Consider the following 15,808-nt stretch of genomic DNA (forward strand, 5'->3'; position numbering starts at 1 on the left):
ATACATGTATCTATATATGTATATATATGTATATATACATATATATATATATATGTAGATATAGATATAGATATGTATAGATATATAGATACATATCTTTGAAAATATCTATAGCAGTTCCTTTTGTTGTAGAAATAAAAAGTTGGAAATTAATGGGATGCCCTTCTATCAGGAATGGCTAAACAAGTTGTGACATATAATTGTGATAAAATACTGTTGTACTATCAGAATAAATGAACAAGATTTTTTTTTTCATTCATCCATTCTTTTATTTGTTGATTTGTGCTTTCATTCATAGCATGACTAATATGGAAATATGTTTTGCTTGACTACATAAATAAGGAATATCAAATTCCTTGCCTTCTTAATGAATCAGGAAGGGAAGGAAGGAGAGAATTTGAAACTCAAAAAAAGTTACAAATGTTTACATGTAGTTTAAAAATAAAATTTTAAAAAAGAAAGTTTTCTAGGGAACTGATATTTTTAGAGACAGTCAGTATGTGTTTGAGGAGGGACTTGAATCCTGGTCATATTTCTACATAGCCTTCTTACTTAAATACATTAAGGAGGTGGATAAATATATGGAAGGCTATATATTGAGATCAAAAGAGATAAATTAATGTATTTTCTCCCAATAAAATTTCATCAAACACTGTGCACAAATAAGATATAAGATCTGTTAGGAGATATAACATGTGGGTAAATAAATATAATGCAAGTTAGAACATCATAAATGCCTAAGAAAGGTTTCTATGACCTGCTTTCCATTGAGAAGATTAAGGAAACATTTATAAAGGATCTAAGACTTGAAATTGACCTAAAATGACAGGTAGAATTTGAAATAGCGGAAATGTTTGTGGAAATGAATTACATGATATATAGATTCCTGAACGAAATCAAAAACAACAATAGCAACAAAGAAGTAGACAGATGAACAACTGAGAAAATAAGAGGGAAAAGTCTTTGAGGCTATTCCTTTAAAACACAGGGAATGAACTCAGTCAAAAATTTTGAAAATTTAAAAACATGGAGCAGGGTAAGTTTAGTCAAGATGATATCATTTATTCTTTTATTCTACATTCAAAAATTTCCTTGTCCCCCCAGTTCACTTTTTTCCCAAATATGAACTTAATGAGTACCATTTTTTACAATTTAATATACTTATTATTTAGCAAAAGAGTTCAAAAATCCTCTCTGCCAAGTTCTTTTCATAATCAAATTTACATAGATGTTACATAGATATGCATGATCAATTTATACCAAGAACCTAGTGGGAAAATATCTGAAGAAATCCCACAGAGCATATTTTTTCTCTTTTAAATGTTACCAAAAAAAAATGCAATTATATATATATATAAAGAAAATGAAGTGAAGTCCAAATGGAAATTAATGTAAATAAATAAATAATGTTACTCTGACTTGCCAAATAGTTAATTTCAATGATGTTTGCTTTTATAATTCTTATGGTAGACATCGCCACTGGACACAAAAGTTCCTGTTATATTTTGGAAATAGTTTAACACTTGGCTCAAATGATGATATTAAGGAAACTAAAGTACCACTGAGAATATTAATGCAAGAATCTAACTTTGATCATATAATTTATAATATTCTAGGCCATTAAAAATTGAAACTTGAATAAATAACCCAACACTTCTTACAACTAATAATCTTTTTTTTAAATATTTAAAATTAAATCTATTATTTTAATATATTTGTTTTAAACTTTTGAGTTAATTTTTTCCATCCCTCAAGCCACTCCCCTACCCATAGAGAAGGATAGTAATATATCAATTATACATGTAAAATCAAGCAAACCTATATTTATATTAGCCATGTTGCAGGAAAAAAAAAAAGAAAAGAAAAACAAAGTGGAAAAAAAAAAAACCAAAAACTATACTTTATTTCATTGAGTACATCAGTTCTCTCCCTGGTGGTGGATAATCTTCATCATTAGTTCTTTGAAATCATATTTTAAAAATTGAATTGCTCAGAGTAGCTATGTCTTTTATATAGATCATCATTATAATGTGGCTGTTGTGTACAGTGACCCCCTAATTTTGCTTATTTTACTCTTCCTTTGAGAGAAAATGTATTTGCCGTGAAGCAACATTTTAAATTTCAACAATATTAAGAATTATTCTTCAAATTCAAATTGCTTCTTAATTCCAAACTAATTCAAATCCTGTCCCATGAGCCAAGTACATCAAATATAATCACTCTCCCAAATAATAATCCTTCAAAGTCTTTGATGACTTTTATACAGCCCCTATATCATTCCTCCCCTCTAAGCCACTCTTGTTGTGGTAATTCTCCTCTTCCTCCTTCTTCTCTTTCTCCTACTTTTTTCCTTCTCTTCCTCTTCCTCCTCCTCTTCCTTCTTCTTTTTACAACCAATGACATGAGATTGAAGCTAATCTGTGGTTGTCCTTCTCTGGACATGTCCCAATTTACTAGTGTCCTGTTTAAAGTTCTGTGCTTAATATTACAATATATCAAATAGTATATAATCTGACTAGATTATGTTAGAATGAACACCCCTCTAATCCCAGACAATATGCTTTTGTATATGAAGTTTAAGATCACACTGCCTTTTTTTTTTTTTTTTTTTTGCTGTCATATACATCATAAATCAAATTAAGCTTTAGGCTGCTAAAACCCTAATGTCTTTTTTTTTCAGATGGATTACTATTTAACTGCATTATATTTATGAAGATAGATTTTATGAACCAAAGTGAAAGTCTACCTTTCTTCCCTTAAATTTTATCTTTTTGTTGGTAGCCAAAGACAACAGAATTAATCGCAATATCATCAATCTAATTGCGATGAGAAAGAGGAGGTGGAGGAGGAGGAGGAGGACAAAGAGGAAAAAAGAAGGAGGAAGAGGAGGAGGAAAAAGAGGAGGAAGAAGAGGAGGCATATATGTTGGTATAGAAAATGAGACAAGGACTGCATTTCATATATCAAGGATATGAGAACTTCCGGGTGAAAAAAAATATATGGATGTTAATGAACAGTGTTTCTGCAAGGGATAACTTTAGTTGCCTTAAGCAATGCAAAATTCTAGTACCAGATTGTGTTGATGATTACTGCTTTGTAGTGTAGTTTAGGAATTGATGTGTATGATATGACACTTAGTTTAGCTTACCCATGAGCAATTAATCTTTCTTCAAATATTTAGACCACTCTTTATAAAACACTTCTTGGAGCACCATGCTTTGGTTTTACACTAGTTCCTAATTATCTTTCCTTGGCTCCATCTTATGCAAGATTTTTACAAATTCAATTTTGATAATAAATTTCCTGCTTACAATTTTTAACACTCTCCTGCATTTATCCATACAATTTTTCCTTTTTGTTTTCAGAATTTCAGTCTTTGGAACTGTCCTTTATGTTGGGACTGATTCTTGGAAAATTTTTTAAACAATAAATTTCTATCTTTGAAACTTTTGAAATCTGTTTTTTTTTTCTAAAATCTAGGCACCTAAATAGTAAAGGAGATGTAGCACTTTATCTAAAATAAGGAACATCTAAATTCAAATCTATCCACATCTAACTGGGGAATCTTGGGTAAGTCATTTAGCATATATTTCTTTCAATATTCTCATCTATAAAATGGGGATAATAACAGGACATACCTGATAGGATTTTTGTGAGAACTAAATCAGATAGATAGTATTTGTAAACTCCTCCACAAATCTTAAAGTGAGACATAATTTAACTACTATTATCGTCATCATCTAGGCTTCATGTGAGAGTATTCCTTACTTTCTCCTCCCTCTCTATCATCATTTGTAATTCCTAAAAAAAGGTTGTGTGGAAGTGATAAGATAGGAACAATGCAATATATGGAGGGCATTGTAGACCAAATATAGGATTTTTGTATTTGATCCTGAAGGCATTAGGAAGTTAGTGGATTTGAAAGAAGAGAAGATTGGTCACAGTAATCTTGTGCTTACCCAATCTGCTGTTAAGAAAATAAATCATGGAGCAAGAAAGGATGTTTTGTATTTATTTCTATGTAGGGGCAGCATACCCTTTTTCAGCATTCAAGGAACAGACATGATCATTATTACTCTTTCTATTCTGCACAGTAATGTCAATTACAATTTTAAATTTCATAAATTTTAATAATTTAAAATACATTTAATGATTTTGAATTTAAATTTTAAACTTAGATTTTACATACATAGGCAAGATGTTCAAGCAATGAAACTACTCTATTTTTTTTAAAATTTCACACTCCTAAAATATTATTTTATGTGTATACATACACACAGAGAGAATATAAAACATAAGCAAGGCTCTATCTGCTGTGAATATTTTGGGAAACCTTATATAATTTGGCTTTATGCATAGGAGGCATGAATGTGTCCACAAATTTTTTTTTTTTTTTTTTACCATGGAAATATTTGGAATCGAACTAAAGTGATTATGATCCCCTGTCTATTTTTCAGTTAGAGACCACACAATGGTTAGATTCTAACTCAGTCTAAATGTGCTTATCTCTACAATGTGAAATTTTTTATAAAGGTAGTTTCAGAATGACAACTATCCTGGCAACTTCAGTCATGGGAGCAAAATGACACAGAATAACACTTCAGTTAAGATTCTTTATGAATCTTTGAAAGATTGTAGAAAATGCCTTGATTTTAATATTATATTTTGGATAGAAAAACTGAGTTAAATGGACATATGTTGACGTTTCACATAGTTACTCTGTTTCATTGGCCACATTTCCAGATAAACTAACTCAAACTTTTTGAAGATCAACATCACTGGTGCAACTTCTTTCATATTATAAATCCAGAAATAGGTCTTAATTCCACTACTATATTTTCTGCAGATTCACTTAAATTCTATCAACCAAAAAAATCTCCACCTTTCAGCTTTTATTAGTCTATTAGAGAGCCAGCTTTTGAGTCAAATAATTACTGAGGACTAGTGCTGGTTGTGCTGTTAATACAGAACTGGATCAAGAGGCAGGAAGACTTAAGTGTAAATTTGTTCTAAGACATTTAATCTATCACCCTGGGTAATTCATTTAGCTTTAACTTCTTGAAATGTAAAATATGGATAATAAACATTTATATCACACAATTGTCATAAAAATTAAATGATATATTTGTTGTGTAATGGATGGGTAGGTCCATGAACTCCAAATCTTTGTTTAAGAAGAAATTTTAATTTAGATATCTTCTAAATTCTTAGATGATTGAATTGTACATGCCCACAAGCAGTTTATTATTAGGATGAATTGATCATCTTATGCCTTGATGCTATATATCATCACTAGCCACTGGCTCTCAAGTCAGAGGCTAGGTCCGAGAACTCCAATCCTTCATTTAAGGAGGGAACTCAGTTCAGAAATCTCCTTATTTTTCACCTGTCTGCATAACTTTGGCATTTCTCTGTTAAACTTTATCATGCTTCAGTTTGAGTATTGTCTTCCTTCCTCAAATTATAAGCTCTTTAAGGCAGAAACTAACTTCATTTGAGGGGACTTTTTTTTTATCTCAAGCACTTAGCACAGTAATTATTGTATAAATGCTTATTTACTCCCCCTTTTCCTCCATTTTATGAGTCAACAACTACTCAACAATATGGCACACTTTTTCATAAAGTGAACCACCCAATATGCTGACACTAGTGATTCATTTGTAAGAAAGTAGCTCACAATATTCAATAATTTTTTGTTGAAAAAAAATGGGGAACGCACAAATACATACTTGAATGAATGACCTTTCATTTCAATATCCCATACTATAAATATCTGTCATTTATAGTGGTTATCCTGCCTCTCCAGTTTTCTACAACTGCCAGATACTGGTTTTGAGATAATCTTCTAGCTAGTAGTTCCATGGCATTATTCCTTGGTTTAACCAGTTCTACTGACCTGCAGAGAGAAAAGAGCCTGAAGAGCATGTGTGGGAGGAGATACAGCTTCCTTCCTCTTCTCCTCACCAAAGTTTCAATATGTGATACAGTGGCAGACAAAGGATTTCTTCAAATACCCTTTCTGTTGGTACAATTTTCATTAATTTCTCTCCTTTCATTGAGAGCATTGCAAAACACATCACAAACTGGTATAATCAATATGAATCCTAATCAAGAAAACGACCAATTACCATTCCCAAGGATTAATAATGAAATCTGCTATCTAGCTCCTAATAGAGAAACAGTAGAATCAGAAACCAACTTGAGACTTTTTGGATCAGTATGAAATTGTATTTTGCTTGACTCTACAATCTTGTAACAATTAAAAACAAACTTTCTAAATGTGGAGTGGGCTAAAGGCAGTGAAGGGAGAGAAGGCTGATCTTTGTTTGAAATTAGATTTAATTAATTTTTTGGTATAATAAATTGAATTAAATTTTTCCAACGTATATTGAAATCATAGCCAAATAAGTACTATAATTTCTAATCCTTACTTTTCATATATGTAGATCCTAAAAGCAAATATTTTTTCTCATTCCCTATATCCTCTTATTTATTTATTTTTATTCTTCAGACTCTAATTAACTCATCATCAGCAGTCATGTTTTATACTGTCTAATCTCATTTTTAAGATTACTTAACCAGATCTGCTTAGCTGATAATAGTGCAATGTATTTGAATTTTGAGGAAAATTAGAACAAGAAGAATGATAAAGAGCAGAAGAGTATAAGTATTATTTTTGGCTTTGATTAATATATAATTATAAATTGGGGGATAGATTAGAGTTGATATTTTGTGTGTAAAATATGAACAATGAATTCAAACTGTTTAATTATTTCAAATTGTGATAAAAAACCGAACCAGCCAACCATAAATATTTCAAGGTTTTTAATAAATTACTGAACTGATATAAAGAGTCTAACTTCATATTTAAACACAACTGAAAGAGAAATATAAAAATATTAATATTATTAAATAGGCAGTAGAAATACTGATTTTGGTAGTAAAGAATTCCTTTCTTTATAAAGATAATAAGATAGAATAGAAAATGTTAAATATAACATAGAAAAATAAATATTTTCATATCATAAATTGAGGTGTTCGCCAAAAGATAAAAAAAAATGATGAAATTAACTTTTAGATTTGGTATTTTAATAACCTTCCCCACTAGCTTTCATATTATATCTCTTAATGTTTCTTTCTTTTCTTTTTCTTTCTTTTTTTTTTTTTTTGGAAGGAGGGGCAGATTAACACTAGGTTTTTTCCAATTTGTTAAAAGGAAATGGAGTAACATATGCTATTGTTCAAATCAATAAAAATATTATATTGTGTTAAATTGAAAACATTTCAAATAAATTCAAAGAGCTTTATACTGATTCTATGAGAAACTGAACAAACCTAGACCTAGATGCCTTACAAATGTACAAATGTATTAGATTATGTGTATTATTCTAAAATCTCTTGAGGGAAGAGCTAATATAAAAAAAAATTCATAAATATAAGCCAGTAAGAACAGGCATACTAGTGCTAAGACACTTAAAATTATATAGATAAGAACATATGTGGAAAGTGGAACCAAACATGGCAGAACAGACATAGGAAACCAGCATAACTCTCCCATCATTTCCTTTATAATGATTTTAAAATAATGCTCAAATATAATCCTAGCATAGAAGAGCCAACAAATGGTCAGAGCAATACAATTTTTTTTCCAACTTTAGACAATTTAAAGTATCAACAGGGGATGTGTGTGATACCAGGATGCAGGCTAGCCCAGATCACATGTGGCATCAGCACCAGTAAAACTGGAAATGGCTATGCCAGCTACTACATCAGTTTTAGGAGCTCTCAGTCAGAGACATAAAGGAAGTTAAAACAACTAAATAGAAGAAGAGAACAGAGAACACTTTGCTGGCACTAAAAACAACTGATGCTTATTGGAAACCTTCCTGCCCATATGTAGTTTTAGGTTACCATTCCAGAGTGAACAGAAGAACCTGTGATCAGTAATAAAGGAGCAGTAGAATTGGTCACAGTTACAAGGCAGAAAGGAGAAATCGTGACTTGGGAAAGCAAGAAAACAGAGGATTTAATTGCAGTTTTGGAGCTCAGAGGAGTATGAGTGTTTGTAGATGCTTGAGAACAGGACCACTACCTGGGCAAAGACCAAAGTGTAGATCAGGAAAACAATGACCATATTTCTCCTTGAATCTTACCACCTTCAAAGCAGCAAAAAGTTTCATGGAATTAGGTCTGAAAACACCAGCATGAAAAAGCCTGAAGAGGAAAACTGTAATTCTCAACTTTAGCATAAAATTAAGAGCCAAAAAAGGAAGTAGAAAAACAAACAATCAATAAAAACAACAAAATAGCAACCATTTTATACACACACACACACACACACACACACACACACACACACACACACACATTCTTAAATTATCATTTATTGTTGTATATTTTGAATTCTACCTGATGTTTTTCTGGGTGCATGATAATGTTCTCTTTTGTTTTGTTTCATTTTGTTTTGTATTGGTTTTCTGTTTTTCTTTTTTTTTTTTTTTTGGAAGGAGGGGCAGATTAACACTAGGTTTTTTCCAATTTGTTAAAAGGAAATGGAGTAACATATGCTATTGTTCAAATCAATAAAAATATTATATTGTGTTAAATTGAAAACATTTCAAAGAAATTCAAAGAGCTTTATACTGGTTCTATGAGAGACTGAACAAACCAAGACCTAAATGCCTTATAAATGTACAAATGTATTAGATTATGTGTATTATTCTAAAATCTCTTGAGGGAAGAGCTAATATAAAAAAAAATTCATAAATATAAGCCAGTAAGAACAGGCATACTAGTGCTAAGACACTTAAAATTATATAGATAAGAACATATGTGGAAAGTGGAACCAAACATGGCAGAACAGACATAGGAAACCAGCATAACTCTCCCGTCATTTCCTTTATAATGATTTAAAAATAATGCTCAAATATAATCCTAGCATAGAAGAGCCAACAAATGGTCAGAGCAATACAATTTTTTTCCAACTTTAGACAATTTAAAGTATCAACAGGGGATGTGTGTGATACCAGGATGCAGGCTAGCCCAGATCACATGTGGCATCAGCACCAGTAAAACTGGAAATGGCTATGCCAGCTACTACATCAGTTTTAGGAGCTCTCAGTCAGAGACATAAAGGAAGTTAAAACAACTAAATAGAAGAAGAGAACAGAGAACACTTTGCTGGCACTAAAAACAACTGATGCTTATTGGAAACCTTCCTGCCCATATGTAGTTTTAGGTTACCATTCCAGAGTGAACAGAAGAACCTGTGATCAGTAATAAAGGAGCAGTAGAATTGGTCACAGTTACAAGGCAGAAAGGAGAAATCGTGACTTGGGAAAGCAAGAAAACAGAGGATTTAATTGCAGTTTTGGAGCTCAGAGGAGTATGAGTGTTTGTAGATGCTTGAGAACAGGACCACTACCTGGGCAAAGACCAAAGTGTAGATCAGGAAAACAATGACCATATTTCTCCTTGAATCTTACCACCTTCAAAGCAGCAAAAAGTTTCATGGAATTAGGTCTGAAAACACCAGCATGAAAAAGCCTGAAGAGGAAAACTGTAATTCTCAACTTTAGCATAAAATTAAGAGCCAAAAAAGGAAGTAGAAAAACAAACAATCAATAAAAACAACAAAATAGCAACCATTTTATACACACACACACACACACACACACACACACACACACACACACACATTCTTAAATTATCATTTATTGTTGTATATTTTGAATTCTACCTGATGTTTTTCTGGGTGCATGATAATGTTCTCTTTTGTTTTGTTTCATTTTGTTTTGTATTGGTTTTCTGTTTTTCTTTTTTTTTTTTTAGCTTATTTTGTTTCTTCAAATAAAATTAATTTGGGAAAAAAATAAAATTACTCAAAATCTGAAATGTCATGATAGATAAATTCGGAAGTCAATTTGTAGGTATAGTGTTCTTAGAAAAAAAAAGTCTAGTCTTGTTTCTTTCTTAAATTATACTATAATTCCATTTATTTGGAAAACATTTACAGTACATTACTTTGATCAATTATTTTCCCTCTAAGGAGGCTACCATCCCTGTATTATAATATGACTATTTAAAATTATAAAATGTTCATACTTTCATCCTATTATTGTAACTCAGAGAAGTTCCAATGTCAATCTATTATTAAATAGATTTAGTGTTTTACCTCTAAAACTTCTTTATTATAGAAGTTTGCTATAAAAAAAAAAGAGGGACATAATTACAACAATGTCATACATCATCAAAGAGGGGAAAATTCCTTTAGTTCTATTTGATTTCAGGTATGGGTCATATCTGACAGTCAATCATATAATCACAGGATATTAAAAGTAAGACATAGGATTAACTAGTGGGAATTTTCCCTTATCAGAAAGGAAATAATGCAATGGGCAAATAAAATAATGAAGAGCTTTCCTAAGCCATACTTCGGTTTTAACCAAAACTTTTCCTAGACATAGACACCCACTTTTATCAGTATTCACATTACAGCAGATGTCATTTTTCTATTATTGGCTTCATAACAGTTCAGGAAACTGTCTTTTTAATCCCAGGGATTTTTACCTTAAATAGGAAACTTTCACTAACCACAATGTAGAGAATGAATATTTCTCTTGATGTTTCCCCAATAGTTAACATTTCACTTATCCTTATAAATTAAAACTAAAAATTTATTCTGGGGCTTCAGACATAGAGAAAATACTTTACAGTTAATTCATCATTAATGTGTTGAATATCTTTATATTATCATAGACACTTCATAATGGCCAGAAATTTAAATGAAAATTTGCTGTGACAAATTACTACTATCTGATTTATGACAAAACATACTTCTTTAAATATATTACAGTTTTCAAATATCTATTTTAATCACATCCTTTTTAATAGCCCAATGCATGTGCAACAGCATCCAGATTTGGGAAAAAACCCAACAAATTTTGCCAAAAATATTATGTAAAACATTTATGTCACAATGTTTTTCAGATGTCAAAATATGTGTGAATTTAGAAATACAATAACCTAAACAACATCATGTAGTTAAAGTCTGGAACAAAACTTCAGAGAATATAGATTGCATTTCTAAATTGTCATGTATAAAAACATTGATCTTATTACCTTTGGTATTTTAAAACTATTTTGGAGTTATCAGGCTTAAAAGAATTCCATTCAATTAAAGAAATAATAATTTTATTGTGGTTAGCATATCAGTCACCATGTTAAGTACTTTATAATTATTATGTTATTTTGATCCATGCAACAATTCTGGGATAAGGGCACCATTACTATTCTCTTTACAGATCTGGAAACTAGGACTAACAGAGATAAAATAATTTACTTAAGATTATTAAGTTAATGAGTAGAGTAAGCAGAACCAAGAAAACATTTTATGTAGTATAAGGTTATCAAATGCTCAACTGTGATGGACTTGGCTCTTCCCAAAAATGTTTTATATAGTATAAGGTTATCAGATGCTCAAATGTGATGGACTTGGCTCTTCCAAAAATGTGGTGATTCAAGGCAATCCCAGTAGACTTGGGATGGAAAATGCCATTTGTGTCTAGAGAGAAAACTATGGAGACTGAATATGGATTTGAGCATACTATTTTCACCTTTACTTCTTTCTTTTTTTCTTTCTCATGTTTATCTTTTCCCCTTTTGCTCTGAATTTTCCTGTACAACATGAAAAAAATATGAAAATAAGTTTAAAAAAGAATTGCACATATTTAACTCATAACAAATTGCTTGTTGTTATTGGGAGGAGCTAAGAGGAGTAGAGAGAAATATTTTGGACCTAAAGTCTTCCACAAAGAAAGATAGAAAACTATCTTTACATGTATTTCAAAAAATAAAATGCTATTTAAATTTAAAGAAAAAATATTATACAACTTATAGAGTTCTACAGCTGGGAAAATGACTGGTGGATTCACCAGAGGTAGAGTCTGGCTTCTTCTTCCTTTAACTCTCAATTCTCACTGTACCTCATATTGTTATGCTAAGTGCTGCTAAGGGAACTAGGACCTCCTGGGCAAAGCCTGAAAAGGGCTGGGCATGTAATAGGGATACTGACTGGATTTCAGGGGAATATGGCAGAGGATTCTGGCTACAGAGTGGAAATCCTTAGGCCTGGGAAAGTGAGTGACATGTCCTTCCCATTGGTGGTAGTTTTTGGTGGCAGACTACAGTGGATACTAGACATGGGATCTGACTTCTGACAGCTAGGTTTGGAACCAGGTAATTCTGGGACTGGCAACACTGAAACTACAGGGGCAGACTGGACAGGATGTAATGCACCAGACTGATGTCTTCAATCTTGTCTATAGGGGCAGGATGCATGATACCCAGGGGTACAGAACCATCGCCAGTGAGAGATCCTGCTACAACTACACCACCTTTCACCAGGTGGATGCTATGTAGATGGAGAGGTAGAACATAATTCAGGTTTCCTTCCATTCTTCCTTCAACACTGATATTTAGGAATCTCAGGGAGTTTAGAAAGAGAGGGAAAGGTTCTGTGGACTGGGAAAGTCACAAGGGATCTTTGGTTTAAACAATCTAATGTAAAGAAAGTATTAACAAGAGGATAGTATAAAGGTGCAAAGTAATTATATGTATATATATATATATAATGTGTATATATATATATATATATATATGTATATATATATATATATATATACACACACACACACACACACACATATATTCCTTTTTCACTCAGAAATTTCTTCTAAACTAGCTTCATTGGTTTAGAACGATGAGGCTATTAATTTTGAAATGTCACCTATTTTTAACTTTATTAAATTCTTATTTTTCCTTAGAACAAATTCTACAGAGTAGTGCCACGAAACTAAGATATTTCTTAAGGAAGTGAGTTCCTGGAATTACCCTAAAGTTTCATCCTTTCATCTCTGCAATCTTAAAATAATGAATTTCAAATTCCTAAATCTGCTAAAAGATAATTCCACAAACTTTGGTTATTTGACTTTATTTCTGTAATTCCAATATAGCCAAAGCTGAAATAATGGAAGTAGGTACGGTAGCTTGCTTTTTGTTTAGTTCTTTTCTCTTCTGATAACCTCATCTTTGACAGAAAGCCTAAAGAAAGAGTTAATGCTGCCTACTGAGACAATTGCTTCAATACTAAAATTATTTCATCTTTCCAAGTGTTCTTAATTCTTTGGCTACAGCTCTTACAAGATGTATTTTAAATCTTTTAAGGTAATAAGGTGAGGAGGAAAGGGCTGGACTCTGGAAAAATAAACTCTACTTTTGCCTAATCAAATCCCGCTGATACTAGGGAGTCTAATGGCTCAGTTCAAGGACAAGCCCTGCTTCTGATACCAATTAATGTCAAACTGCTGAAACTGGACTCTAACATGGGATGGCTGGAGATGGAGAGTGCAATCTAGAGCTAGGAAGATCAGGAATAAAGTTTAATTTCAAAGTGAGGGAAACAACTTGCAAACAAGGACACATGTTGAAGCCCTAGTTATCCTGAGGCAGTGTGGGCAGATCTCAATATTTATATTTAGGGCTACACAATGAGCTCTAAGCCCAACAATGGGAGATAACACTAACAGTACGACATGTTTGATTCATAGCAGAGATTCGTAACCAGAAACAATTCTGGGATTTTGCTGGGGCTATAATCAACCAGAGGGTAAGTACAAAGGATTGCTGTTATGTCAGGCTCCAGGTACAGTCTGCTTTCTGGATTTATCTCTCAAAAAAAAAAAGGGTCTTTTTTTTCTAATATCTTGATATTAACAAAAGTAAATTTCTCTCCTCTCAAACACCTTACAGATTAGTAAGGGAGACATATAAACAATTATGTATATATACATGTATAATATATGTGCATGATCAATTAGAGATTATAAACTGAGGGAAGGCACTAGCATTTAAGTTAGATCAGAGAGTTTTTAGAGTAGATGGGATTTTTAGCTGAGACTTGAAGGATATCAGATAAGTCAGGAGATGGGGACTATGAAGGAGATCATTCCAAACATGGGGAATAGCTAATGAAAATGTTCAGGGTTTTCTTTAAGGAAAAACAAGTGAAGGCAAATGTTCCATGATCACAGGGTACATGCAGGTAGGAAAGGTTTAAGAATGTTGGAAAGGCAATAAATTCTAAGATTATGAAGGGTTTAAAAAACTAAACAGAGAATTTTATAATTTGACCTCGAGGTAATAGAGAATCACCAGAGATTATTGAACAGAAGGTGATATATTCAACTGAATTTTAGCAAAATAAGTTTTGCAGATGAGTGTCAAATAGATTGCAGTCAGGAAAGCCTTAAGGCAGGGGGAACCAAGCAGCTGAATAGATAACAATTTCTCTTAATTCCCCTCCCACCTCTGAAAGCTGTGGTTCCATAATTCTACATGAATAAATATAGTGTGGCAGAATTAAATAAATGAGAGGATTAAAAAAAATGCAAATTGTTATCTTCATGACACATTCATTAAGAAGTTAATTAATTACATATGGAGCTGAAGTGAGAGAATTACAAAGGTATAAGCCCTTTCTTTTAGATTATAAAATCTTTATGATAAGATTGTTAATATAGAATAAGGGTAACTTCACATTTACATAAAAAATAGTGAAGATTCACTTGGGACTTGTCAGTGTAGAAGTCAATATTTTTGCATACCTAGACAATACAAAGATTAGGGGAGGAAATCTGACTTGTTTTCCTCTGATCTTGGAAGAATACTAAATGAAAATATGTTAGTTAAGTATCATTTCCTGCAATTAGAATTTTTCCCATGCTTAAAAACACATTAAAAATTTACCTGCTATCATCAATGGTGCTCATATTTATCATGTACCTAGATGAAAATTAATTTAGACAATGCCCATATTGTGATAAGGTACTACAAATAATAATACCTGGAGTTTATATAGAGTTTTAAAGTTTTCAAGCCAATGAAAAAGGAAACAGAGTTTAGGGATTTATACAAATGCTTTATTAAAAAAAATAAAACAACACAAAATCCAAAAAAAAAAAAAAAAAAGAAGAAGAAAAAAGAAAAAGCATTAGTCACAAACATTAAAAAAAAAAAAAAAAACATAGAGGCTACATGTATACAAGTCTGGAATACGCAATTCATTTGCAAGTGAGAATTTATTTCAGGAGAAGAGATCAGACTACATGTATATTTTCTTACACATAAAACAATGGACTGCCTGACAATTTTTAGTTCTTTTTAAATGATACTTAGCATGATGTGTAATTGATTCTCAGAATCAATTAAGCATCCAGTCTAATGCAAGACCAATAGTGATAAAATGACCTAGTACTCCTCTCAAGAAAATAATGTGCAAAGTATTTCATTTAAAGTTATACATGAGAGGGACAGGGCCAAGATGGCAGACTAAAAACAGGGAGTTGAATTAGCTCTCTCACAAACCCCTCCAAATATCTTTAAATAATGATTTTAAACACATTTTAAAAAAGACAGAATCCACAAAAAGACAGAGTAATCCAGACCAAGAAAATTTAGAAGATTGGTAGGAAAGGGAGAAAGGAGCTCAATCTAGCACAAGCCACATCAACATAAATTGAGCCACAACAAATCATTGGGCAATTAAATTAGGGGCAGCAATGGCGGTTTCCAGACCTTTCAGCCCACGGAGAAGATAAGGCAATGGGTCAAAATGTGATTTACAGGGGCCCTTTACTGGTGCTATGCTCTGTTTCCTTGCCTATATTTGGATCTGGGTCACATTCATGAGTCTTTGTCCCAGTTCAAAGAGGTACACTATCCCATCAGAAATTGGAGCCTTGGGGGAGCA

This window comes from Antechinus flavipes, chromosome 6, assembly GCF_016432865.1.
Source record: "Antechinus flavipes isolate AdamAnt ecotype Samford, QLD, Australia chromosome 6, AdamAnt_v2, whole genome shotgun sequence".
Classification (NCBI taxonomy): domain Eukaryota; kingdom Metazoa; phylum Chordata; class Mammalia; order Dasyuromorphia; family Dasyuridae; genus Antechinus; species Antechinus flavipes.